This window comes from Triticum urartu, chromosome 4A, assembly GCF_056163025.1.
Source record: "Triticum urartu cultivar PI428250 chromosome 4A, HENAU_Tu73, whole genome shotgun sequence".
Lineage (NCBI taxonomy): Eukaryota > Viridiplantae > Streptophyta > Magnoliopsida > Poales > Poaceae > Triticum > Triticum urartu.
In genome coordinates, this window is record NC_141876.1 from 179,347,412 (window position 1) to 179,373,236 (window position 25,825).

The following is a 25,825-nucleotide window of genomic DNA, read 5'->3' on the forward strand; positions in this document are numbered from 1 at the left end:
AGATTGATAGTGACGGCGGAGGGTGAGGGATTGGATGGATGGCACTGCCTAGACTAGGTTTTGGATCTATATATGTACATAGCATATGGGTTAGATTAGGGGTGATCTAGTCCCTCCGCTCAAAATTGGACGGACAGGAAAAATAGGTTAGGTTGCCCAAAAAGAAAAATGGAGACGTTTTGTAGATGTTTGGGGATGTTCTGAGTCCAACGGTGACAACTGCCCAGGTCGGGTTCGGGACAGCTTTCGGACGCGCACGCGAGGGGGGTCGATGCACTGTGCAAGGAGGGGTTTTGGGGCCTGGCGGTTGATAGCGGACTGTGGAGAGTGCGATGGGCTGAGAGGAGAGAAGAGAAGGCAGCCCGACAACCGTTTCCGGAGACCGAAAACGTCCGACGTTTGACCGGCTATATTGCCGCTATAGTTATCCGTTGGGGCATCAAACGGATTCCGAACACGATGAAACTTGGGAGGCGGTCTACGTACAGCATAACAAGACTGCATGCCAACTTTCAAACCATTCCAAGAACATTTTCCGGCCACTTATAAAATAATATTTTGGACGTGCCGCGGGCGCGTGCGAGTGTGTCTGGGCTCAGAACGGACAACGGAAGGAACTGGGAAACCCGGACAAATGCAAGTTTTGAAAACATGATGATGCAATGCACATGATGACATGATGAAATGCAACACGCAAGCAAAAGACAAGGCAACAACAATGAATAACTGGAAGACACCTGGCGCATCGGTCTCGGGGCATTATAACACTCCATCACTACGAGAGGATCTCGTCCCGAGATCTAGGATGGCATCGGAGAGAAACGGAAGATGAAGAGGTAAAACAAAGTTGCTTGTTTGACAAACGAGTGAAACCAAAGAACCTTGTGAGGTTGAACAAATTGAAAGAAAGAAATACAACGAAGATGAACAAAGTTGAAAACACTTCGTTCGATAAGAGGAACAAGGAACCTTACTAGAACATTGTAGGTTGAAAGACATAAGAAGAGGGTTGCAATGGACAGGAAGTACATGCAAGCACTCCGGATGAAACGAGGTGTATAGGGAACGATAAGGATCAATAATGACAACACTCCGGTTGGAAAAACGAAGGTAAAGAATATGCACTTGGCAAAATTATAGCACTTTTATGAGACTCCGGTTAGAAGAGGAATGATAGACACAACACTCAAGTTAAAAATAAGATAGAGAAGGAATAAGAATGATATAATTTGGACAGCACTCGGACTGTAAGTGGAAGGAATTGAACATGGATTTGACAAGATGAGAGGATACTTGATGAAAACAACAACAGACTGCCTCCGAAACTATTGAAAGAATAGAATGGAATGAATGGAGGGAAACAAGATCTTGAGAGTGCACGCTTACAACAAATGCTAGAACAGAATTGTTGGAAAACCAACAACGAAATGAATAAGCTTGTAGTGGGCTTATGGAAACAAATCTTGAGGTGAAATTCTGCCACTAACGAAAAAGAACAGATTGAATTGACATCAACAAGGAGATGAGAAGATTATTTCACCGGAAGGATAAATGAAGAACTTGGGTCATTTATAAGCACCAAAAATAACAAAATCCTGAGGGAAAGATTTAGGTGAAATATAACCCAAGGTAATTCCAATGAAGAGATTGATGGGTTGCAAAGGATCTCATGAACGAATTGAAAATGATGGGTTTACAATATGTCATTCCGGACAACTTGTGAATCATGAAACACAAAGCAATTGTCAAAAATGACATCACACCACCTCAAAAGATAAGATAGAAATAATTGCACTTCGAAATGCAAGATGAAGAATACTTGAAGTATAGCTTGGCGGATCATCGCTTCGAGAGAAAACTTGAAGAACAATTGGAGAATGAAAAGAATCCTTGATGAAACACCATGTAGCCTCCATGAAGAACTCCGGTAAGAAAAGGATGATCAAACAAAAGGAAAGAGAAGTTGAAAACACAAGGTGAAGCCTTGTGATGATTTAGATGGAGCTTCGTGGTGACATACTTGAGAGAGCTTGGAACTCCGGGAAAATAAAAGATGAAACAATTGAAACCGAGAATTTGATGAACCTCCGGAATAAGGAATTGAATTCACTCGATGAAACAAGAACAAGAATTACATTATACTTATCCTTCATCAATTTAGATTGATGACAAGCAATGGACTTCGCATACTACTTATTCTTCTTGAAAAGATTGAAGAGAGATATAGCGCGAACTTGAGAAGGTCTTCAACGAACCACCAGTAGGATTGAAACAACGAATAAATTGATAACAAAGGAAGAGAAATCTTGAATGAACCACCGTAAGACTTGAAAACGAAATTATCAAAGGCACAATTCACTGGGAGGAATTGGAAAACGAATGAAGATACCTGAAGGAATTTAGATACATGAGAACGAGTAGATCACGAGCTGATTAGAGAATATTTGAATGATGCACCGGTAAGATTTGGAGAACAATATCTGAACGCTGAGGATGAATAAACCCGAAATGATGGCCTTCAGAGAATCAAACTGAAAAGACTCCTGAATTTGCTCCGGATGGGTGAAAAGAATTCTCACAATGGAAAACAATTATGAGAGGATGATATAAAGCTAGAGCCATGAATCTTTGAGAGAACGGATAAGTTTTTAAGAGGAGCTCTTTCTCGGTCTTCAAAATCCGAGAATGACGACGAGAAACACTGTCATGAGTTGTTGAGGTACTCCGGAATGAAGAATGGAAAGGTTGAACCAACGACGAAAAGGATTTGAGAGATCTTAGAGAAAGACATATGACTGATGACAATTTATACTTACGTCATACTTTGAAAGGAATTCAAAAATAACTCCGGAAAATTAGAAGAGTCAGGTAAGATCCTAGGAAAAGACCTATGGGTTAGGGCCCACTCAAGAGAAACACCGTTGAACGATTTGAAAGAGATATTGCACCGGTTCAAATAAATGTCTTGAATGAGATAACAACCTCAAAATAGGTTGAACGGATCTTGAATGAAAAGACGAGCCTTCTGAGATATCTTCAGCACTCCGGATATGAATAGACAAAGGTGAGCAATTAAGAGGTGCACTGGCAAGACGAAACCTTTGAAACAAGGAAAAGATATGATCGACAAAGTTTGAATTGAATCCACCGGAGAAGAAAAAGAACGAAGAAAGATGAACTTGAAGCTCGGTTAGCATCTTCGTGAGAATCATCGGATAAGAATATTGATTGAAAAGAATGGAGAGACTTCACATCAATAAGATGGATACTTGATTAAGACATCTGATTCCTTGAAGAAAAAGGGTGGGGGTGGGAAAACAAAAGCAACTTGGGATGGATGAAACAAACACCGTTGAGAAAACTTAGAGTTGATCTTGCGGATGTTGAAATGATCGGATTTACTTGAAGAGAAACACGCCGGTTGAAGCGGATTAACATGACAATCTCGATTATCATGAAGGATTAGTATTCCCATAGAAATATGAGAACACCGCTTAGGAAAAGGTATGGAATCAACATTTGACTTCGAAGCAACTCGAATACCACAAACCAAAACCAAACAAAGGATTGGATTGCAAAATAAGCCGGAAACAAACATATGATAGAGATTTCATCCAAATTTTCATGGTGGGGTCCACACGGGCTTGATCATACAACACCATCATGTACAAGGCAGTGCACATGACATACGAAGCATCCCCGAGTCAGCATAGCCAAGGAATCTTTAAGACACAACGAGACCACTGTAAAACCAACCGTGGATAGGCGGACCACTAGACGTCGAACCCCAATCTCATAGCATGCATTTGTCAGAAAGATATCCTAGGAGCTACTTGAATTCCCACTTATAAACTCCCGAAACTTTATGGTTATGCAATCAGGTGTTGGGGATACAGGGGAAACACAATATCTCACCCAAACTAACAATACCTACATCCAGTTGTATCCATCCTTCAACACATAACCAAGAAACCATCGGAAATCATTTACCTCAACCTTTGAAAAGCATCTGTTATACGAGTTATGACAATACTCCCGAACTGCCACCCAAGTATTGGGTGGCGTCGAGGTTATCTCACCAACAATGCATAAAAGAGATTTTTGATGTCGGCGAACTCAGGTATTCCAGAACTGCAACGATAAAATTGTGACGACAACACCTCGGAGGTCAACTCCCTGGAACACTGCCACAACCCCTAAATGTCAGGAGGCACCAAGAACAATGTTCTCGTCACAAAACCATCGAAATGATTCCAAGATACCTACGTGATCCTAATTTTTTTCCGTGAGATTTGAGGAGAGAAGAGTTAAAACTCTACGTCAGGAGGCCTCACCAGAGCGACGAAGGGACTGAGGAGTAAAAAGAATCCTACTCTCCGATATATATAATCCTAAGACTCAAAACATTTTGTTCTAGACTCAACAACGTCAGCGATTCGATCAAGCAGGGGGCTCCTAAGTCGGGGATGGCTCTGATTACCAACTTGTAACACCCACGATGCGGCTATATCTCCCACGTGCCAGAGCACGACTTAGATGCATAACCGCATAGTAGGCATCTAGCAAGAGGGGTAATCTTTGCACATCCCATGTACTGAATAAGAGAGGGATAAAGAGTTGGCTTACAATCGCCACTTCACAAAATACATAAATGTAGCATTACATCATCCAGAATACAATCAAGGTCCGACTACGGAACCAAAATAAAAGAAGACCACCCCTAATGCTAGATCCCTGATCATCCCAACTGGACTCCACTACTGATCAACAGGAAACGAAACAACACAATGATCAAGTCGTCGAGCTCCCACTGAGCTGGGTTGCGTCACCTGCACTGGTATCATCGGCACCTGCAACTGTTTGGAAGTATCTGTGAGCCACGAGGATTAAGCAATCTCACACCCACGAGATCAAGACTATTTAAGCTTATGGGTAGGAAAGGGGGTAATGAGGTGGAGCTGTAGTAAGCACTAAACAAATATGGTGGCTAACTTACGCAAATAAGAGCAAGAAGAGAAGCAACGCAACGGTCGTGAACTAGAAGTGATCAATAAGTGATCCTGAAACTACTTACGTTCAAGCATAACACAAGAACCGTGTTCTCTACCCGGACTCCGCCGAAAAGAGACCATCATGGCTACACACCCGGTTGATGCATTTTAATTAAGTTAAGTGTCGGTGTCAAAACCGGTGGATCTCGGGTAGGGGGTCCCGAACTGTGCGTCTAGGCCGGATGGTAACAGGAGGCAGGGGACACGAAGTTTTACCCAGGTTCGGGCCCTCTTGATGGAGGTAAAACCCTACGTCCTGCTTGATTAATATTGATGATATGGGTAGTACAATAGTAGATCTACCATGAGATCAGAGAGGCTAAACCCTAGCAGCTAGTCTATGGTATGATTGTTGTTGTCCTACGGACTAAAACCCTTCGGTTTATATAGACACCGGAGAGGGTTAGGGTTACACAAGGTCGGTTACAAAGGAGGAGATATCCATATACGTATTGCCTAGCTTGCCTTCCGTGCCAAGTAGAGTCCCATCCGGACACGAGACGAAGTCTTCAATCTTGTATCTTCATAGTCTACCAGTCCGGCCAATGGAGATAGTCCGGCTGTCCGGAGACCCCCTAATCCAGGACTCCCTTAGTAGCCCCTGAACCAGGCTTCAACGACGATGAGTCCAGCGCGTAGTATTGTCTTCGGCATTGCAAGGCGGGTTCCTTCTCCGAATACATCACAGAAGAATTTGAATACGAGGATAGTGTCCGACCCTGCAAAATAAGTTCCACATTCCACTGTAGAGAGAATAATATTTTCGCAGATCTAATTTGCTGGCTTGTTTTGGCAGCATGACATTATGTCATGGCCTGGTGATTATTCGAACTGTTTCTTTTAACCAGCCCTACATATAACGCGAGGCAGTTTTTCGACATGTCTTGTCAAAGCAGAGATCGTCTCCCCTTATTACGGGATTCTCATCAATACGGGCGTGGGTAACCCAACCGCACAATCAATTGCGGCACTTGGGGGATAAGCGAGTTTTACCAGGCAAGTGGGGATGCTTAGTTTCGTCCGCTCATATAAAGGGATAAGAATTCACCTTTCTATCCACGCCTTCTTCCTCCTTTGCTCATCCGTTATCGCACACTCGAGCTCTAGCGCCCAAGTCCACACTTCCACCTCAACCTTCTCCAATCATGTCCGTAGCGGGAGGCAAGTGGATGGTCTCTTCCATCACGGAGGGAGACATCAAGAAACTGAGGAGAGCTGGATACCTGCCCAACGACATCGCGCAACGGCTCCCAGATGAGGGGCAGCTCATCCCCACGCCCAGGCCCCATGAGAGGGTAGTATTCCTCACCCATTTCCTCCGTGGACTGGGATTCCCTCTCCATCCCTTCGTCCGGGGGCTCATGTTTTATTACGTCCTAGATTTTCACGATCTGCCCCAAACTTCATCCTCAACATCTCGGTGTTTATCGTCGTGTGTGAGGCCTTCCTCCGCATCAGGCCCACTTCGGCTTATGGCTGAAGACCTTCAACGTCAAGCTGAAGGTGGTGGGAGGCCGTCAGGCGGAGTGCGGAGGCGCCATGGCGGGCAAGATGCCCAACGTAACATGGCTCGAGGGCTCCTTTGTGGAAACCATAAAGGGGTGGCAATCGGGGTGGTTCTATATCACCGAGCCGCGCGACCCTGGATGGGCAGCGGCCCCCGAGTTCCGTTCTTGCATCCATACGCGGCTCACCTCCTGGAAAGAGAAGGGCCTGTCCTAGGGTAATTCGAAAGAGCTGACCGGACTCCAAACATGTATTCAAAACATGCTGGACAAGAAGCTCAGGCTTGTCAACATAGTCCAAGTTATGCTCATCCGCCGGATACTCCCGTGCCAACAATGGGAGTTCAACTTGTGGGAATTCAATCCGGCGCAGCACCGAACTCTGAACAGGCTCTTCGACATGACTCATGAAGACGCCTGGAGGGTGCTGTTCAAAAGCGCCGAGGTCCCCCCTATTACTAAGGATCGCGGATTCAGCGCGAAGCACCAAGCCAGTGCGGTAAGCTGCTTTACCTTTCATAGGATACTTATTTTTTCTATAGATGGACTCTATGCGGGATCTAAACTCCCGTACCTTTGATAGGACTGGCAGAAGATGGCCGGAAAAATTGACTGTCCGGCTCCTTTGCCCGAAGGCCCCGCAGACGCTTCTGGCGAAGATGCTGACTCCGGCCCCTTATAAGATGCCGGAGAATAGCAAGAAGGCCAAGGGAACCCGAAAGAGTTCCCGACGCCAGGCGTCGTCGGACTCACCGTACGATGACTCTACGGCGCACTCTTCCCCCGAAGACGAGGAGGAAGAAGAAGAAGATGCTCCCCCACTGACTGGGGGAGACAAGAAAAGGAAGGCCGCCCCTACTGGGGAGGCCGGGGGGTCCAAGAAGGGAAGGACACTTCTTCCAGACAGTTCCACCGCCGCCGACGAAGGAGAAGACGAGTGGTTGCCCAGGGTCAAGCCCCTGGGGAGATCGTAAGTATTCGGATACCAGAGTAACTCATAGGATTCCTTTGTCACACTGCTTTCCCTAATCGCCGAACATGATTATCCAGGCCGCCATGAGCCAATATCGAGGTATCATCGGACGGCTCCCTGGGCTCGTCGGACATGGATAGTGATCTGGTCCCGACCGCCACCTCCCCTCATCCTGCCGACGACGCCGAGGTGTTGTCTCAAGAGGCACCGGATCGAGGGGAGTCAGTCCCGGAGGCGCCCCAAGGCGACCTTCCAAACTCCGGGAGCCGAGGCGACGGGGCCCCCGAGAGCGGTTCCGGGCTCGGGCAGGCAACCTCCTTCTAAGAGGGGCAAGACGCCTGTGCCGGTGACCTCTGTCCATCTAGAGGCACCGGACAATCTGCTGGAAGCGCTTAGCAGCGCTTCCATCGACGAGGAGCACCGCACTATCATGAGTGCGGTGATCCAGAAGGTTTAGTCCGCCAAGAGCGGGTTGACTGAAGCCTGTGCCAGCCTTCTAACAGGCTTCGAGGTAAGTGTTTTAAAATGTAGTAGAAATATTATCGCATAGACAGTAGCCCCTGATGCTTTGTTCGGTGTTCACAAAGAAAAGCCGAACAGAGGATGAAATAATATCGCAGGAGTCTAATATATGTCAATATGCATATGCAGGCTTCGCTGCTGGCGTCCGCCGCACTGACTGCGGAGGTTGCCGTACTGAAGCAGGCCCTCGAGGGGTCCCGGAAAGAGCTCGGCCTTGCTAAGAGGCAGCTCGAGGAGAACAAGGGTAAGTAATACCCCGTCTATAGATATGTATATATATATAAAAGGACGCGATTGCCAAATGACAGGATCATTGTATGTTTGTCAGGGGCCACGACCGAGGTGGCGACCCTGAAGCAAGTGCTAACCCAGGCAGAAGATAAAGCGGCCCAGGAGCACACCGAGCGAGAGAAGCACGAGGCTCGGGTGGGCGAGGTGCAGCAAGAGCTCCAGGCTCTCGTGACGAAGCACGAGGCGTTGGAGCTTGACTCCAAGACACGGGAGTCTGAGCTTGCCGCGGACCTCGAGAGCGCAAAAAGTGCCAAGGCCGAAGCCCAAAAGGCCCTCCAAGAGATCGACGCGATGAAGAAGATAGCGGCGGGTAAGGCTTTCTATATGCAAAGCAAGCATGTAAAAGTAAATTACCGATTACTTACGGATCCGGAGCTCTTCAGGAGCATTCGCAGATTTGCCCTGCAGTGCGTCCGATGACGCACATTTTTACCAGGCAGAGGACGGAAGCTCGATGGAGAAGCTGTTCTGGTCTCAGTATGCTGAGGCCGAACATCCGGTGCCGATGAGCGACCAGCTAAAGCAGATGGTCGAGCTACATAAGGCGGCCCATCAGGCCATGAAGGGCTTTATAGTCCGGTTGTGGCCTGGCGATGCCCTTCCGAACAGCTTCTTCGGCCTGGTGCGGCCGCTTGTGGATGCCTGCCCACGGCTGGAGGTCGTCCAGCGATCCGTCTGCATTGAAGGTGCACGCCGGGCTTTTGCCCATGTGAAATTACAGTGGGTCAAGCTAGACGCCGTGAAGCTGATCAAGGAGGGGCCGCCGGAGGGCAAGGAGCACCGCCACCCCGAGATGTACTATGAGGGTGTTCTGCCGGGTGCCCGTCTCATCGCGGATGAGTGCCCAAAAGATGTAATATTTGAATGAGACTTGCTCGTGTGATCCTGTATGATGAAAACTTGTTTCATACGAGCTATGCAACTCTTGTTTGAATTTAAAATATTACCTTCTGTTTGGCCGTTTATCCAATCTGAGAGATGGCTAGTCCTCGGCTTCTGCCCCCATGCCACTAGTGCTGGGGTGTTCGGGATAAACCTGAGCACTCTTGTTCCCATATTTGGGTCCTTCGAGGGAGGTGCTCAGCACAGCAAACAAGGCAACTGGACTAATAATGCTTTATCACTCTCACTTAGCCATAGAATTCTATAATTTTAAATTTCGGCGAAGCCCCTGGTATTCGAAAGGCCGAATTCGAGGCGCGATACACGCCTGTAAGCCGGACAGGGCTGGCCCCTCTCCCTAAGCGGCGTAAGTCTTTAGGGACTCGAAAAAAACCTCGCCGAACAGCGACCAGTCTCTTGCCTTATCATGACAGCCAGTTTTAGCTTTCTCTACTGAGGTGCTAAACCCAGCAGAACCGGGGCACAATCACAGTAGTTCTTCTAGCGCTACCTTAGCCGATAGAGCGGAAAGTAAGGTGCCAAAACATAGGAGCCGGGCAAACCCAACATTTGACCAAAGACATGATTCGGAGCTGATGCATATAATGCTATAAGTTCGGGGTGCCGCACTTGTGAAAGTGTTCGGACTTTTCACACCGCATTGTGGGGTACGTAAGCCCCTGCTGTATTGGCCGTACCAGAGTGCATGGTTGCAAGGCGTCATTAAAGAACACACACACACACACATATATATATATATAACAAGAATGCAATAATAGTTGTAATGTCATGCATTGTTGATTAAAAAAATTGCGTTAAGGCAGAGTGATACAGATAGTGCGATAAGCAAAGAGTAGGACTATGTCCCTTCCAAGGGCAAGTTGGGGAATGATATTGAATTGAATATTTCACTCGTTACTGTAATCAACCTGGGAATTCCGTGGTATAACGTAGCTGTCTGCCTCCTTGGTTGCTGCATCATGTGTTCGGCAACAGTGCTGCCGGACAGTGTTTCCAGAGATTAAGGTCCTGAAAGAAAAAGAAAAATAACCAAACGGGAAGCCCCTAGTGCGGTTTAGGCCGCGTTTTGGGGCGTGCCGCAGTTGTGCCCCCCTCCCCACCTGTGCCCATGGTATTTTTAATGCGTAATTATGTACGCGCGGTACGAATATCACCGTGGGTTTGGGATTGGGGTGGCCGCCGCATTGCTATGCGAGCTCAGATCGCGCCAGGCGGTCTATTTGCCGATTGCCCCGAGCGCGCTTGAAGGTGTCCGGGCTGGTTGATTGCCTTGAGAGGCTGCTTTGCGCTTCTGCTGCGAGGGCCGCGGTGTGCTCCTCAGTTCGGAGAGAGCGCTCTATGTTTCCATTGACTGTAATAACTCCGCGAGGCCCTGGCATCTTGAGCTTGAGGTATGCATAATGCGGTACCGCATTGAATCTAGCAAATGCGGTTCGGCCAAGCAGCGCGTGATAACCACTGTGGAACTGGACTATATCGAAGATTAACTCTTCGCTTCAGAAGTTATCCGGGGATCCGAAGACCACTTCCAGTGTAATTGAGCCTGTGCAATGGGCTTCTACACCTGGAATGACGCCCTTAAAGGCCGTTTTTGTGGGTTTGATCCTTGAGGGGTCTATACCCATTTTGCGCATTGTGTCCTGATAAAGCAGGTTTAGGCTGCTGCCGTCGTCCATAAGGACTCGAGTGAGGTGAAATCCATCGATGATTGGGTCTAGGACCAGTGCGGTGAATCCGCCATGACGGATACTAGTGGGGTGGTCCCTGCGATCGAAGGTGATCGGGCAGGAGGACCAAGGGTTGAACTTTGGGGCGACTGGCTCCAACGCATATACGTCCCTGAGCGCACGCTTCCGCTCCCTCTTGGGGATGTGGGTTGCGTATATCATGTTCACCGTCCGCACTTGCGGGGGAAACCTCTTCTATCCTCCAGTGTGCGGGTGCCGGGGCTCCTCCTCGTCATCGCTATGCGGCCCCTTGTCCTTGTTTTCGGCAATTAACTTGCCGGCCTGCTTGAACACTCAACAATCCCTGTTGGTGTGATTGGCTGGCTTGTCTGGGGTGCCGTGTATTTGACACGAGCGATCGAGTATACGGTCCAAGATGGACGGGCCCGGCGTACTTTGTTTGAATGGCTTTTTCCACTGACCGGGTTTAGAGCCTTTGAATCCGGCATTGACTGCCGTATCCTCAATATTTTCGTTGTTAATGCGGTGCTTATGCTTGTTGCGACGTGACCTGCTATTGCCGTCCTTGGTATCTGAGGTACCATGGTTCTTTGATATGTTATTACTGCGAGCCAGCCAGCTGTCTTCTCCCGCACAAAAGCGGGTCATGAGCGTCGTGAGAGCTGCCATAGATTTCGGCTTTTCCTGACCAAGGTGCCGGGCTAGCCACTCGTCTCGGATGTTGTGCTTGAAAGCCGCTAAGGCCTCCGCATCTGGACAGTCAACGATTTGATTTTTCTTTGTAAGGAACCGAGTCCAGAATTGCCTGGTCGACTCTTCTGGCTGCTAAATTATGTGGCTCAAGTCATCAGCGTCTGGTGGTCGCACATAAGTGCCCTGAAAGTTGTCGAGGAATGCGGCTTCTAGATCTTCCCAACAGCTAATGGAGTCTGCTGGCAAGCTGTTAAGCCAATGCCGCGCTGGTCCTTTGAGCTTTAGTGGGAGGTATTTGATGGCATGTAAGTCATCACCGCGGGCCATGTGGATGTGGAGGAGGAAGTCCTCAATCCATACTGCGGGATCTGTTGTGCCGTTGTATGATTCAATGTTTACAGGTTTGAAACCTTCTGGGAATTGATGTTCCATTACTCCGTCTATGAAGCATAAGGGGTGTGCGGCGCCTCTGTATTGGGCTATATCTCGATGCAGCTCGAATGGGTCTTGCCTGCTGTGCTCAGTCCGGCCGGATTTGCTTTTACTGTATCCGGCGTGACGTTTGTCGTCTCGCAGAGTGGTGCGCCCTCGTGATCCGTAGATCGATCTTGAATGCTTTGCCTTGTCCTCCAATATATTTCGCAAATCTGGTGTATCTCCCCATGCCTTTTTATTTGAATGGCGTTGGGGTGGGGGCTGAGCTTTTGGCTGGAATGCCTCTCTATCACAGCCACGAGGTGGCCGATCCGCCGTATCATACGCTTCTTCCTCTAGTCGGGGTAGTAACCTGCGCCTTGGGTAACTCTTGGAGGGGCGCTCGAGTTTATATTCCTCGGCAGCGAGGACTTCAGTCCATTTGTCAGCTAGCAGATCTTGATCAGCTTGAAGCTGTTGCTACTTTTTCTTCAGGCTATTTGTCATGGCCATAAGCCGGCGCTTGAAGCGCTCTAGTTCGATGGGATCATATGGGACGACGAATTCATTGTCGCCGAGGCTTGCCTCGTCTTCGGAGGGGGGTGTAATTGTCATCCTCCTCCTCTCCATCTGCAGCTCTCTCAGGAGAGCTGGCTCCTTCATCCTCCTGCTCTAAATCTTGCTGGAGGGGATTGTTGTTGTCTTCGGCACTATCTGGAGTATTATTATCTCCTGTGCCGGTATCACCACTTTTGCTTTGGCGGGACTTAGAGTGGCGCCGCTAATGTCGACGCTTGGGTTGCTTCTTGGAGGGGTCATCCTCCGCTATCTCGTCGCCATTGCCTTCGTTGGGTGTATCCACCATGTATATGTCATATGACGAGGTGGCTTTCCAGTGCCCTATAGGTGCTGGTTCATGTTCGTCTCCGACATCGTCATCCATACCGTCGATGTCTTCGGAGTCGAAGTCGAGCATGTCGGTTAAATCATCGACAGTGGCTACGAAGTGGGTGGTGGGTGGGCGTCGAATTTCTTCGTCGTCCACATCCCAATCCTGTTGGCCATAATCCGGCCAGGGCTCTCTTGACAAAGAGAGAGATCTTAGTGAATTCAGAATGTCACCGAAGGGCGAGTGCTGAAAGATATCCGCGGCGGTGAATTCCATGATTGGCGCCCAATCGGATTCGATTGGCAGGGGCGCGGGCGGTTCGGAGTCAGAAAGAGAGTCCGACACCTTGGAGTCACGGGCTGCGCGGACGATTATGCTGTTGTTTGGCTCGATCGCCGTTGAGACTGCAGCCCCTGAGGCGGTGTCTAACAACCCATCCTCGATTGGCGCAGTTGGCTCCGAGCTAAGGGTCGGAGCTGATGCGGGCGCGGCCTCTGGGTACTGTTCGGCGGTAGAGCTAGGTCATACTCATCGCGACAGTGCGGTGCGCCCGGCTGTGGCTCGAATCCGTCGAAGATCAAGTCTCCGCGGATGTCGGCCGTGTAGTTCAAACTTCCAAATCTGACCTGACGGCCAGGGGCGTAGCTTTCAATCTGCTCCAGATGGCCAAGCGAATTAGCCCGCAGTGCAAAGCCGCCGAATACAAAGATCTGTCCGGGGAGAAAAGTCTCACCCTGGACCACATCGCCATCGATGATAGTAGGAGCCATCAAGCCTAACGGCGACGACACAGAGGAACTCTCAATGAAAGCACCAATGTTGGTGTCAAAACCGGCGGATCTCGGGTAGGGGGTCCCGAACTATGCGTCTAGGCCGGATGGTAATAGGAGGCAGGGGACACGAAGTTTTACCCAGGTTTGGGCCCTCTTGATGGAGGTAAAACCCTACGTCCTGCTTGATTAATATTGATGATATGGGTAGTACAAGAGTAGATCTACCACGAGATCAGAGAGGCTAAACCCTAGAAGCTAGCCTATGGTATGATTGTTGTTGTCCTACGGACTAAAACCCTTCGGTTTATATAGACACCGGAGAGGGTTAGGGTTACACAAGGTCGCTTACAAAGGAGGAGATATCCATATACGTATTGCCTAGCTTGCCTTCCACGCCAAGTAGAGTCCCATCCGGACACGAGACGAAGTTTTCAATCTTGTATCTTCATAGTCTAACAGTCTGGCCAATGGAGATAGTCCAGCTGTCCGAAGACCCCCTAATCCAGGACTCCCTCATTAAGTGTCAAGTTCTCTACAACCGGATATTAACAAATTCCCATCTGCCCATAACCGTGGGCACAACTTTCGAAAGTTCAAAACCCTGTAGGGGTGTCCCAACTTCGCCCATTACAAGCTCTCACGGTCAGCGAAGGATATTCCTTCTCCCAGGAAGACCCGATCAGACTCGGAATCTCGGTTACAAGACATTTCGACAATGGTAAAACAAGACCAAAAAAGCCACCCGAATGTGCCGACAAATCCCAATAGGAGCTGCACATATCTCGTTCTCAGGGCACACCGGATTGTCCAAACTTCCGGTAGGCCAACCCAGAGTTGCCCCTGGTGGCCACCGGCGGCTGACAGGTTGGACCAACACTCAGAGGAGCACTGGCCCGGGGGTTTAAAATAAAGATGACCCTTGGGCTCCGGAAACCCGAGGGAAAAAGGCTTAGGTGGCAAATGGTAAAACCAAGGTTGGGCCTTGCTTGAGGAGTTTTATTCAAAGCGAATAGTCAAGGGGGTCCCATTCCCCCAACCGCGTAAGGATGGCAAAATCAAGGAACATAACACCGGTATGACGGAAAACTAGGGCGGCAGGAGTGGAACAAAACACCACGCATAAGGCCGAGCCTTCCACCCTTTACCAAGTATATAGATGCATTAATTAAATAAGAGATATTGTGATATCCCAACATATCCATGTTCCAACATGGAACCAGCTTCAACTTCACCTACAACTAACAACGCTATAAGTGGGGCTGAGCAAAAGTGGTAACATAGCCAAACAACGGTTTGCTAAGAAAGGTGGCTTGACATGGCAATATGGGAGGCATGATATAGAAAGTGGTAGGTATCGCGGCATAGCAATAGAGCGAACAACTAGCAAGCAAAGATAGAAGTGATTTCGAGGGTATGGTCATCTTGCCTGAGATCCCGCAAGGAAGAAGAACGAGTCCATGAAGAAGACAACCGGGCATAGTCGCAAACGCGATGTTATCGGAACCAACCCGAAGAAGCAGCACCGGAAAGAAGCAAACAATATGGTAAACAACCATCACATAAGCATGGCATGATGCACAACCAAGTATGATGCATGTGTGCTTTAAAGAGGCATGACATGGCAAAATGCACAAAACAATCCTACAAATTAAGTGGAGCTCAATATGCAACTCCGTTGCATATTGACGAATCACCACGTGACTTCTTTAGTTCTCTCCTGTTTATGTACTCAACAATATTAAATGTTGGTTAGCATGGCAAGAGGTGAAGCATACATAAACTAACTACCTAGTCAAGTTTAAATGAGGCCGGAAATAACAAACAACAATTCCGGAAAATCCTCATTTGCATATTTTAGTTTTGGTACTGTTCTGCCCTAGACCATATTTTAGAGTTATTAAACATGCAAAGTGAGTGCACCATGTTAAACTAGGCATTTTTCTACCCCATTTACATATAAAGTTTATTAAAATTGGAGTTATGATTATTTAGTTATGAAATAAACCATTTTAGCATGGCAAGAGGTAAATTATATGCAAACATTATTTTAAACATTTTTAACATGCATGAAAGTGTCATATTATTAATCTACACATAATTCTAAGCATTTTTCATATACAAAACATTTTAAACCGATGCACGGTTTGTGAGTTAGGATATGCATGAAATCTAGGGGGCTTTCTGCAAAACTGTTTTACTGGAATAATTAGGCAAAATCCCTGGACAAAGAAAAAAACAAACGGGCCGAAACTGATGGATCTGGGCTGGAGGGAGCTGCTCACATTGGGCCTAGTAGGCCGAAGCTGAAGTTGGGCCAGAGAGGAGGCCGCTGCTGGGCCTTGGAGGCCGGCCACGCTGGCTCTGGACCTAGTCAACGAGGACGAGTCGAGCGAGCTGCTGCTCGCAACTGAAAGAGCAGAGGCGGCAGCAATGTTCAAGCGCCAGCGGCTGGGCGCGATGGACTTCGGCGATGTGGGCGCCAGGAACGGAGGGAGGTGCAGCGAGATGGGTTCTTCAGGCAGCGAACGGCGGCGAGTCTCCACCGGATCTGACGAGGGGAGCTGGTTCCTGATGGCGGGAGTCGAATAGGACGACGGCGGCTCGGCTCCTATGAAGAAATACAGAGAGCGGATGAATGGGCGGCAAGGCGCGGGACTTGGCGGCGGCAGGCTTGGTCGTCGGCGCGGACGATGAGGCCCTGATTCGATGGGGTTCAAGTCGGCATAGGAGGCAGCGGTGGTGGAGGTTCGGACGGGGCGCCATGGACTCCACCTGTGTGAGAGAGAGAGAGGCGAGGTGAGTGAGAGGGAGAAGAACCAGAGGAGGAAGGGAAGGAAGAGGTGGCGCGACGGGGCCGGCCTGAGGACGGGGTCGCCGGCTGGCAGGCTCGCCGGGGCGGCGCGGCGTTGGAGGAGCTCGGCCTCGGGAGCGCTCGAGCACGGCTGCTGGGAGGTTGGATCGAGGCTGCTCGATCAGAAGAACTGGGGCACAGGAGCCACTGGATGCTGATCTGATGGTTCAGATGGGTGGATGGTTGGTGGGTCTGGGGAGGTGGCTGGATGTGCGTGGGTTGGTGAGGAGGGATCTGGGAGGATCCCAAGATTGAGAGTGGCGGCGGCGGGTGTGGGATTGGATGGATGGGACTGCCTAGACTAGGTTTTGGACCTATATATATACATAGCATATGGGTTAGATTAGGGGCGATCTAGTACCTCCGCTCAAAATCGGACGGATGGGAAAATAGGTTAGGTAGCGCAAAAAGAAAAACGGGGACATTTTGTAGATGTTTGGGGATGTTCTGAGTCAAACGGTGACAACTGACTAGGTCGGGTTCAGGACATCTTTCAGACGCGCATGCGAGGGGGTCGATGCATTGTGCAAGGAGGGGTTTCGGCGCCTGGCGGTTGATAGCGGACTGTGGAGAGTGTGATGGGCTGAGAGGAGAGAAGATAAGGCAGCCCGACAACCGTTTCCGGAGACCGAAAACGTCCGACATTTGACCGGCTATATTGCCGCTATAATTATCCGTTGGGGCATCAAACAGACTCCGAACGCGATGAAACTTGGCAGGCGGTCTACCTACAACATAACAAGACCGCATGCCAACTTTCAACCCATTCCGAGAACATTTTCGGACCACTTATAAAATAATATTTCAGACGTGCCGTGGGCGCGTGCGAGTGTGTCTGGGCTTAGAACGGACAACGGAAGGAACTGGGATACCCGGACGAATGCAAGTTTTGAAAACATGATGATGCAATGCACATGATGACATGATGAAATGCAACATGCAAGAAAAAGACAAGGCAACAATAACGAATAACTGGAAGACACCTGGCACATCGGTTTCAGGGCGTTACAACCAGGCGGGCGCCAGCGCACGTTGTGTCCTTGTTTCCCCTTTGGTGCGAAGGGGGCAACCGCAGGCGTGGAGTATCGAGGCATCAAGCAAAGGTTTCCATATTGGTGCAATGAGACCAAGACCAGAAGGACGGCAAGACGGAGGTCACCATGGAGCCCAAGACGGCGTCATCACCAGAACCTTTGGCAGGCGAAGACCACCTTTTGTCAGGATAACTTGTACTAGCTGTCCTCTTTCGAATTGGCCGTTGTTGGCTCCTTTCCCGCTCAATATTTGGGGAGAGGACCAGGGCCTATATAAGTAGAACTAGCCACCACAATGGGGGAGGATGGACCTAAGCGGATCCAAGATCATCCACCCACACAAGTTCACGAGGCACAAGAACACCTCATCCTCAGGAGACTGTTCTTCCCCTTGTATTGTTCATGATCAGCCCAATAGGCAATCCACCACCACCACACTCGAGTAGGGTATTACACCACAACGATGGCCCGAACCAGTATAAATCTTGTGTCTTTCGGTGTTGTGAGTTCGTCGATTTCGTCCGCAAGATCTTAGAGAGCAAGGGCGTGGATCGATAGGGAGAAAACCTTCGCGTGCACCCCAGTGTTCGAACCTCGAGGGTTTGCCGGAACCCATGATCCGACATTTGGCGCGCTAGGTAGGGGTGCGCTGAAGCTTCCTTCTGTCGCCTCGTGCCTTGTTGCTTCGTCGTCTCCATGGTAGACACGCGCCGCGCTCATGCTGAGCGTCGGGCTGCCCTCGCCGCCCACGTCGCTCAGACGGCTCCCGTCGGCGGGCCACCTCGTCGTTCCCCGTCGCCTGCCGCCAACGCCGCCACCGGCCCGATGGGGAACGAGCAGCAAGCATCCTTGCTGCATCCCTCCGTGCGGAGGGACGACTGATGTCTACTACACAACCTTCTTCTTGTAGACGTTGTTGGGCCTCCAAGTGCAGAGGTTTGTAGGACAGTAGCAAATTTCCCTCAAGTGGATGACCTAAGTTTTATCAATCCGTAGGAGGCGTAGGATGAAGATGGTCTCTCTCAAGCAACCCTGCAACCAAATAACAAAGAGTCTCTTGTGTCCCCAACACACCCAATACAATGGTAAATTGTATAGGTGCACTAGTTCAGCGAAGAGATGGTGAAACAATTGGTATATGGATAGTAGATAAAGGTATTTGTAATCTGAAATAATAAAAATAGCAAGGTAACGAATGATAAAAGTGAGCGTAAACGGTATTGCAATGCTAGGAAGCAAGGCCAAGGGTTCATACTTTCACTAGTGTAAGTCCTCTCAACAATACTAACATAATTGGATCATAAAACTATCCCTCAAAATGCAACAAAGAGTCACTCCAAAGTCACTAATAGCGGAGAACGAACGAAGAGATTATGGTAGGGTACGAAACCACCTCAAAGTTATTCTTTCCAATCAATCCGTTGGGCCATTCCTATAAGTGTCACAAACAGCCCTAGAGTTCGTACTAGAATAACACCTTAAGATACAAATCAACCAAATCCCTAATGTCACCTAGATACTCCAATGTCACCTCAAGTATCCGTGGGCATGATTATACGATATGCATCACACAATCTTAGATTCATCTATTCAACCAACACAAAGGACCTCAAAGAGTGCCCCAAAGTTCTACTGGAGAATCACGACGAAAACGTGTGCCAACCCCTATGCATAGGTTCGTGGGCGGAACCCGCAAGTTGGTCACCAAAACATACATCAAGTGAATCACGTGATATCCCATTGTCACCACAGATATCCACGGCAAGACATACATCAAGTGTTCTCAAATCTTTAAAGACTCAATCCGATAAGATAACTTCAAGGGGAAAACTCAATTCATTACAAGAGAGTAGAAGGGGGAGAAAACATCATAGGATCCAACTATAATAGCAAAGCTCGCTATACATCAAGATCGTACCACCTCAAGAACACGAGAGAGAGAGAGAGAGATCAAACACATAGCTACTGGTACATACCCTCAGCCCCGAGGGAGAACTACTCCCTCCTCTTCATGGAGAGCACCGGGATGATGAAGATGGCCATCGGAGAAGGATTCCCCCTCCGGCAGGGTGCCGGAACGGGTCTAGATTGGCTTTCGGTGGCTACGGAGACTTCTGGCGGCGGAACTCCCGATCTATTGTGCTCTCAGATGTTTTAGGGTGTATGGAGATATATAGGCGGAAGAAGTATGTCAGGGGGGCCACGAGGGGCTCACGAGGGTGGAGGGCGCGCCTAGGGGGGTGGGCGCGCCCCCTGCCTCATGGCCTCCTCGCAGGTCCCCCGACGTGCACTCCAAGTCTTCTGGGCTTCTTTCCTTCCAAAAATGAGTTCCATGAAGTTTCAGGTCAATTGGACTCCGTTTGATATTCCTTTTCTTCGAAACCCTAAAACAGGGTAAAAACGAAAACTGGCACTGGGCTCTGGGTTAATAGGCTAGTCCCAAAAATGATATAAAAGTGTGTAATAAAGCCCATAAACATTCAAAACAGTAGATAATATAGAATGGAGCGATCAAAGATTATAGATACGTTGGAGACGTATCAGCATCCCGAAGCTTAATTCCTGCTCGTCCTCGAGTAGGTAAATGATAAAAACAGAATTTTTGATGCGAAGTGCTACTTGGCATAATTTCAATGTAATTCTTCTTAATTGTGGCATGAATATTCAGATCCAAAAGATTCAAGACAAAAGTTCATATTGACATAAAAATGATAATACTTTTGTTTCATACTTTAGTAATCTCAAACCTATAAACTTTCACGCAATACATGAGCGCGAGCCATGGACATAGCACTATGGGTGGAATAGAATATAATGAGGGGGTTATGTGGAGAAGACAAAAAAGGAGAAAGTCTCACATCAACGAGGCTAATCAATGGGCTATGGAGATGCCCACCGATTGATGTTAATCCAAGGAGTAGGGGTTGCCATGCAACGGATGCACTAGAGCTATAAATGTATGAAAGCTCAACAAAAGAAACTAGTGGGTGTGCATCCAACTTGCTTGCTCACGAAGACCTAGGGCACTTGAGGAGGCCCGTTGTTGGAATATACAAGCCAAGTTCTATAATGAAAAATTCCCACTAGTATATGAAAGTGATAACATGAGAGACTCTCTACTATGAAGATCATGGTGCTACTTTGAAGCACAAGTGTGGTAAAAGGATAGTAACATTGTCCCTTCTCTCTTTTTCTCTCATTTTTTTATTTTTTTATTTGGGCCTTCTCCTTTTTTATGGCCTCTTTTCCCTTTTTTTATTTGGGCTTCTTTGGCCTCATTTATTTATTTATTTTCGTCCGGAGTCTCATCCCGACTTGTGGGGGAATCATAGTCTCCATCATTCTTTCCTCATTGGGACAATGCTCTAATAATGATGATCATCACACTTTTATTTACTTACAACTCAAGAATTACAACTCGATACTTAGAACAAGATATGACTCTATATGAATGCCTCCGGTGGTGTACCGGGATGTGCAATGATGCATGAGTGACATGTATGAAAGAATTATGAACGGTGGCTTTGCCACAAATACGATGTCAACTACATGATCATGCAAAGCAATACGACAATGATGAACTGTGTCATAATAACGGAACTGTGGAAAGTTGCATGGCAATATATCTCAGAATGGCTATGGAAATGCCATGATAGGTAGGTATGGTGGCTGTTTTGAGGAAGGATATGGTTGGTGTATGATACCGGCGAAAGGTGCGCGGTACTAGAGAGGCTAGCAAAGGTGGAAGGGTGAGACTGCGTATAATCCATGGACTCAACATTAGTCATAAAGAAATCACATACTTATTGCCAAAATCTATTAGTTATCGAAACAAAGTACTATGCGCATGCTCCTAGGGGGATAGATTGGTAGGAAAAGACCATCGCTCGTCCCCGACCGCCACTCATAAGGATGGCAATCAAAAAATAAATCATGCTCCGACTTCACCACATAACGGTTCACCATACGTGCATGCTACGGGAATCACAAGCTTCAACACAAGTATTTCTCAAATTCATAACCACTCAACTAGCATGACTCTAATATCACCATCTCCATATCTCAAAACAATTATCAAATCTCAAACTTCTCATAGTATTCAACACACTCATAAGAGAATTTTATTATTCTTGAATACCTAGCATATTAGGATTTTAAGAAAATTACCATGCTATTTAAGACTCTCAAAATAATCTAAGTGAAGCATGAGAGTTCATCTATTTCTTCAAAATAAAACTACCACCATGCTCTAAAAGATATAAGTGAAGCACTAGAGCAACAACAAACTACTCGAAAAGATATAAGTGAAGATCAATGAGTAGTTTAATAATTATGCAACTATGTGAAGACTCTCTAACATTTAATAATTTCAGATCTTGGTATTTTATTAAAACAGAAAGCAAAGCAAAATAAAATGACATCTAAGAATAGCAAACATCATGTGAAGAAGCAAAAACTTAGGATCAACCGATACTAACTGATAGTTGTTGAAGAACAAAGGTGGGATGCCAACCGGGGCATCCCCAAGCTTAGACACTTGAGACTTCTTGGAATATTATCTTGGGTGCCTTGGGAATCCCCAAGCTTGAGCTTTTGTGTCTCCTTAATTCCTCTCATATCACGGTCTCCCTAAATCTCAAAAGCTTCATCCACACAAAACTCAACAAGGACTCGTGAGATAAGTCAGTATAAACCATTGCCAAAACCTTATCATACTCTACTGTAGCAAATCACTAAAATTATTATTCTACATTTCATACTAAATGTCTCTCCATATTTAATAGTCCTATCCTCAAATAGAATCATTAAATAAGCAAACATATGCAAACAATGCAAACATAACGGCAATCTGCCTAAACAGGATAGTCTGTAAAGAATGCAGCAACATCCATACTTCCCTATCTCCAAAAATTATGAAAGAAAATTCCCACTGTATTAAATTTATCAGAGCTTGATATGCAAAAGGTTCCAAAATTTTATCACATTCTGACTTTTCTAGGGAATTATTGCAACAGCGGTAAACTTTCTGTTTTCAAACAGCAACATGTATACTTGTAACATAGGCATAGTAAAGGCTATCAATGCCACTTTTATTGAAATAAAATATGCAAAAAATTGTTCTAAATAACAGCAAGAAAATGCAAATAAAATAAATCGACGCTCCAAGCAAAACACATATCATGTGGTGAATAAAAATATAGCTCCAAGTAAATTTACCGATGAACGAAGACGAAAGAGGGGATGCCTTCCGGGGCATCCCCAAGCTTAGGATCTTGGATATCCTTGAATATTATCTTGGGGTGACTTGGGAATCCCCAAGATTAGGCTCTTGCCAGTCATTATTCCATAGTCCATCGAATCCTTACCAAAAACTTGAAAACTTCACAACACAAAACTTAACAGAAAACTCGTAAGCTCCGTTAGTATAAGAAAATAAATCACCACTTCAAGGTACTGTAATGAACTCATTCTTTATTTATATTGGTGTTAAACCTACTGTATTCCAACTTCTCTATTGTTTATAAACTATTTTACTAGCCATAGATTCATCAAAATGAGCAAACAACACACGAAAAACAGAATCTGTCAAAAACAGAACAGTCTGTAGTAATCTGGATCAAACGTATACTTATGGAACTCATAAAATTCTAAAATAAATTTCTGGACCTGAGGAATTTATCTATTAATCATCTCCAAAAATAATTAGCTAAATATCACTCTCCAAATAAAAATGGCAGCAATTCTCGTGAGAGCTGAAGTTTCTGTTTTTTACAGCATGATCAACAAGACTTTCCCCAAGTCTTCCCAAAGGTTCTACTTGGCACAAACACTAATTAAAAGCATAAAACCATATCTAAACAGAGGCTAGATGAATTATTTATTACTAAACAGGAACAAAAATCAAGGAACTAAAATATAATTGGATTGCCTCCCAACAAGCGCTATCGTTTAACGCCCCTAGCTAGGCATGATGATTTCAATGATGCTCACATAAAAGATAAGAATTGAAGCATAAAGAGAGCATCATGAAGAATATGACTAGCACATTTGAGTCTAACCCACTTCCTATGCATAGGGATTTTGTGAGCGAACAACTTGTGGGAACAATAATCAACTAGCATAGGAAGGTAAAACAAGCATAACTTCAAAATTTTAAGCACATAGGGAGGGAACTTGATATTATTGCAATTCCTACAAACATATATTCCTCCCTCATAATAATTTTCAGTAGCATCATGAATGAATTCAACAATATAACCAGCACTTAAAGCATTCTTTTCATGATCTATAAGCATAGAAATTTTATTACTCTCCACACAAGCAAAATTCTTCTCATTAATAGTAGTGGGAGCAAACTCAACAAAGTAAATATCATGGGATTGAAAATTGAAATCAAGATGACAAGTTTCATTGTTATTATTATTCTTTAAAGCATACGTGTCATCACAATAATCATCATAGATAGGAGGCATGCTTTCATCATAATAAATTTGCTCATCAAAACTTGGGGGACACAAAATATTATCTTCATCAAACATAGCTTCCCCAAGCTCGTGGCTTTGCATATCATTAGCATCATGGATATTCAAGGAATTCATACTAACAACATTGCAATCATGCTCATCATTCAAATATTTAGTGCCAAACATTTTATAGATTTCTTCTTCTAGCACTTGAGCACAATTATCCTTTCCATCATACTCACGAAAGATATTAAAAAGGTGAAGCGTATGAGACAAACTCAATTCCATTTTTTTGTAGTTTTCTTTTATAAACTAAACTAGTGATAAAACAAGAAACTAAAAGACTCGATTCCAAGATCTAAAGATATACCTTCAAGCACTCACCTCCCCGGCAACGGCGCCAGAAAAGAGCTTGAGGTCTACTACACAACCTTCTTCTTGTAGACGTTGTTGGGCCTCCAAGTGTAGAGGTTTGTAGGACAGTAGCAAATTTCCCTCAAGTGGATGACCTAAGGTTTATCAATCCGTAGGAGGCGTAGGATGAAGATGGTCTCTCTCAAGCAACCCAGCAACCAAATAACAAAGAGTCTCTTGTGTCCCCAACACACCCAATACAATGGTAAATTGTATAGGTGCACTAGTTCGGCGAAGAGATGGTGAAACAAGTGGTATATGGATAGTAGATAAAGGTATTTGTAATCTGAAATAATAAAAACAGCAAGGTAACGAATGATAAAAGTGAGCGTAAACGGTATTGCAATGCTAGGAAGCAAGGCCTAGGGTTCATACTTTCACTAGTGTAAGTCCTCTCAACAATACTAACATAATTGGATCATAAAACTATCCCTCAAAATGCAACAAAGAGTCACTCCAAAGTCACTAATAGCGGAGAACGAACGAAGAGATTATGGTAGGGTACGAAACCACCTCAAAGTTATTCTTTCCAATCAATCCGTTGGGCTATTCCTACAAGTGTCACAAACAGCCCTAGAGTTCGTACTAGAATAACACCTTACGATACAAATCAACCAAAACCCTAATGTCACCTAGATACTCCAATGTCACCTCAAGTATTCGTGGGCATGATTATACGATATGCATCACACAATCTCAGATTCATCTATTCAACCAACACAAAGGATCTCGAAGAGTGCCCCAAAGTTCTACTGGAGAATCACGACGAAAACGTGTGCCAACCCCTATGCATAGGTTCATGGGCGGAACCCGCAAGTTGGTCACCAAAAACATACATCAAGTGAATCACGTGACATCCCATTGTCACCACAGATATCCACGGCAAGACATACATCAAGTGTTCTCAAATCTTTAAAGACTCAATCCGATAAGATAACTTCAAGGGGAAAACTCAATTCATTACAAGAGAGTAGAAGGGGGAGAAAACATCATAGGATCCAACTATAATAGCAAAGCTCACGATACATCAAGATCGTACCACCTCAAGAACACGAGAGAGAGAGAGAGAGAGAGATCAAACACATAGCTACTGGTACATACCCTCAGCCCCGAGGGAGAACTACTCCCTCCTTGTCATGGAGAGCACCGGGATGATGAAGATGGCCACCGGAGAAGGATTCCCCCTCCGGCAGGTTGCCAGAACGGGTCTAGATTGGCTTTCGGTGGCTACGGAGACTTCTGGCGGCGGAACTCCCGATCTATTGTGCTCTCGGATGTTTTTAGGGTATATGGAGATATATAGGCGGAAGAAGTATGTCAGGGGGGGCCACGAGGGTGGAGGGCGCGCCCCCCTGCCTCG

At 46.6% G+C, this 25,825-nt stretch overlaps 1 long non-coding RNA gene across 1 annotated transcript; it reads right to left on the reverse strand.

Annotated features, from left to right (window-relative positions):
* Positions 1 to 4,610: 4,610 nt before the first annotated feature.
* Positions 4,611 to 16,835, reverse strand: LOC147975303 (uncharacterized). The gene is made up of 2 exons (XR_015600659.1): positions 15,129 to 16,835; positions 4,611 to 4,856 (listed from the first exon to the last, which is right to left on the reverse strand). It is a non-coding gene; the product is annotated as an uncharacterized LOC147975303 (long non-coding RNA).
* Between the last annotated feature and the right edge of the window lie 8,990 nt (positions 16,836 to 25,825).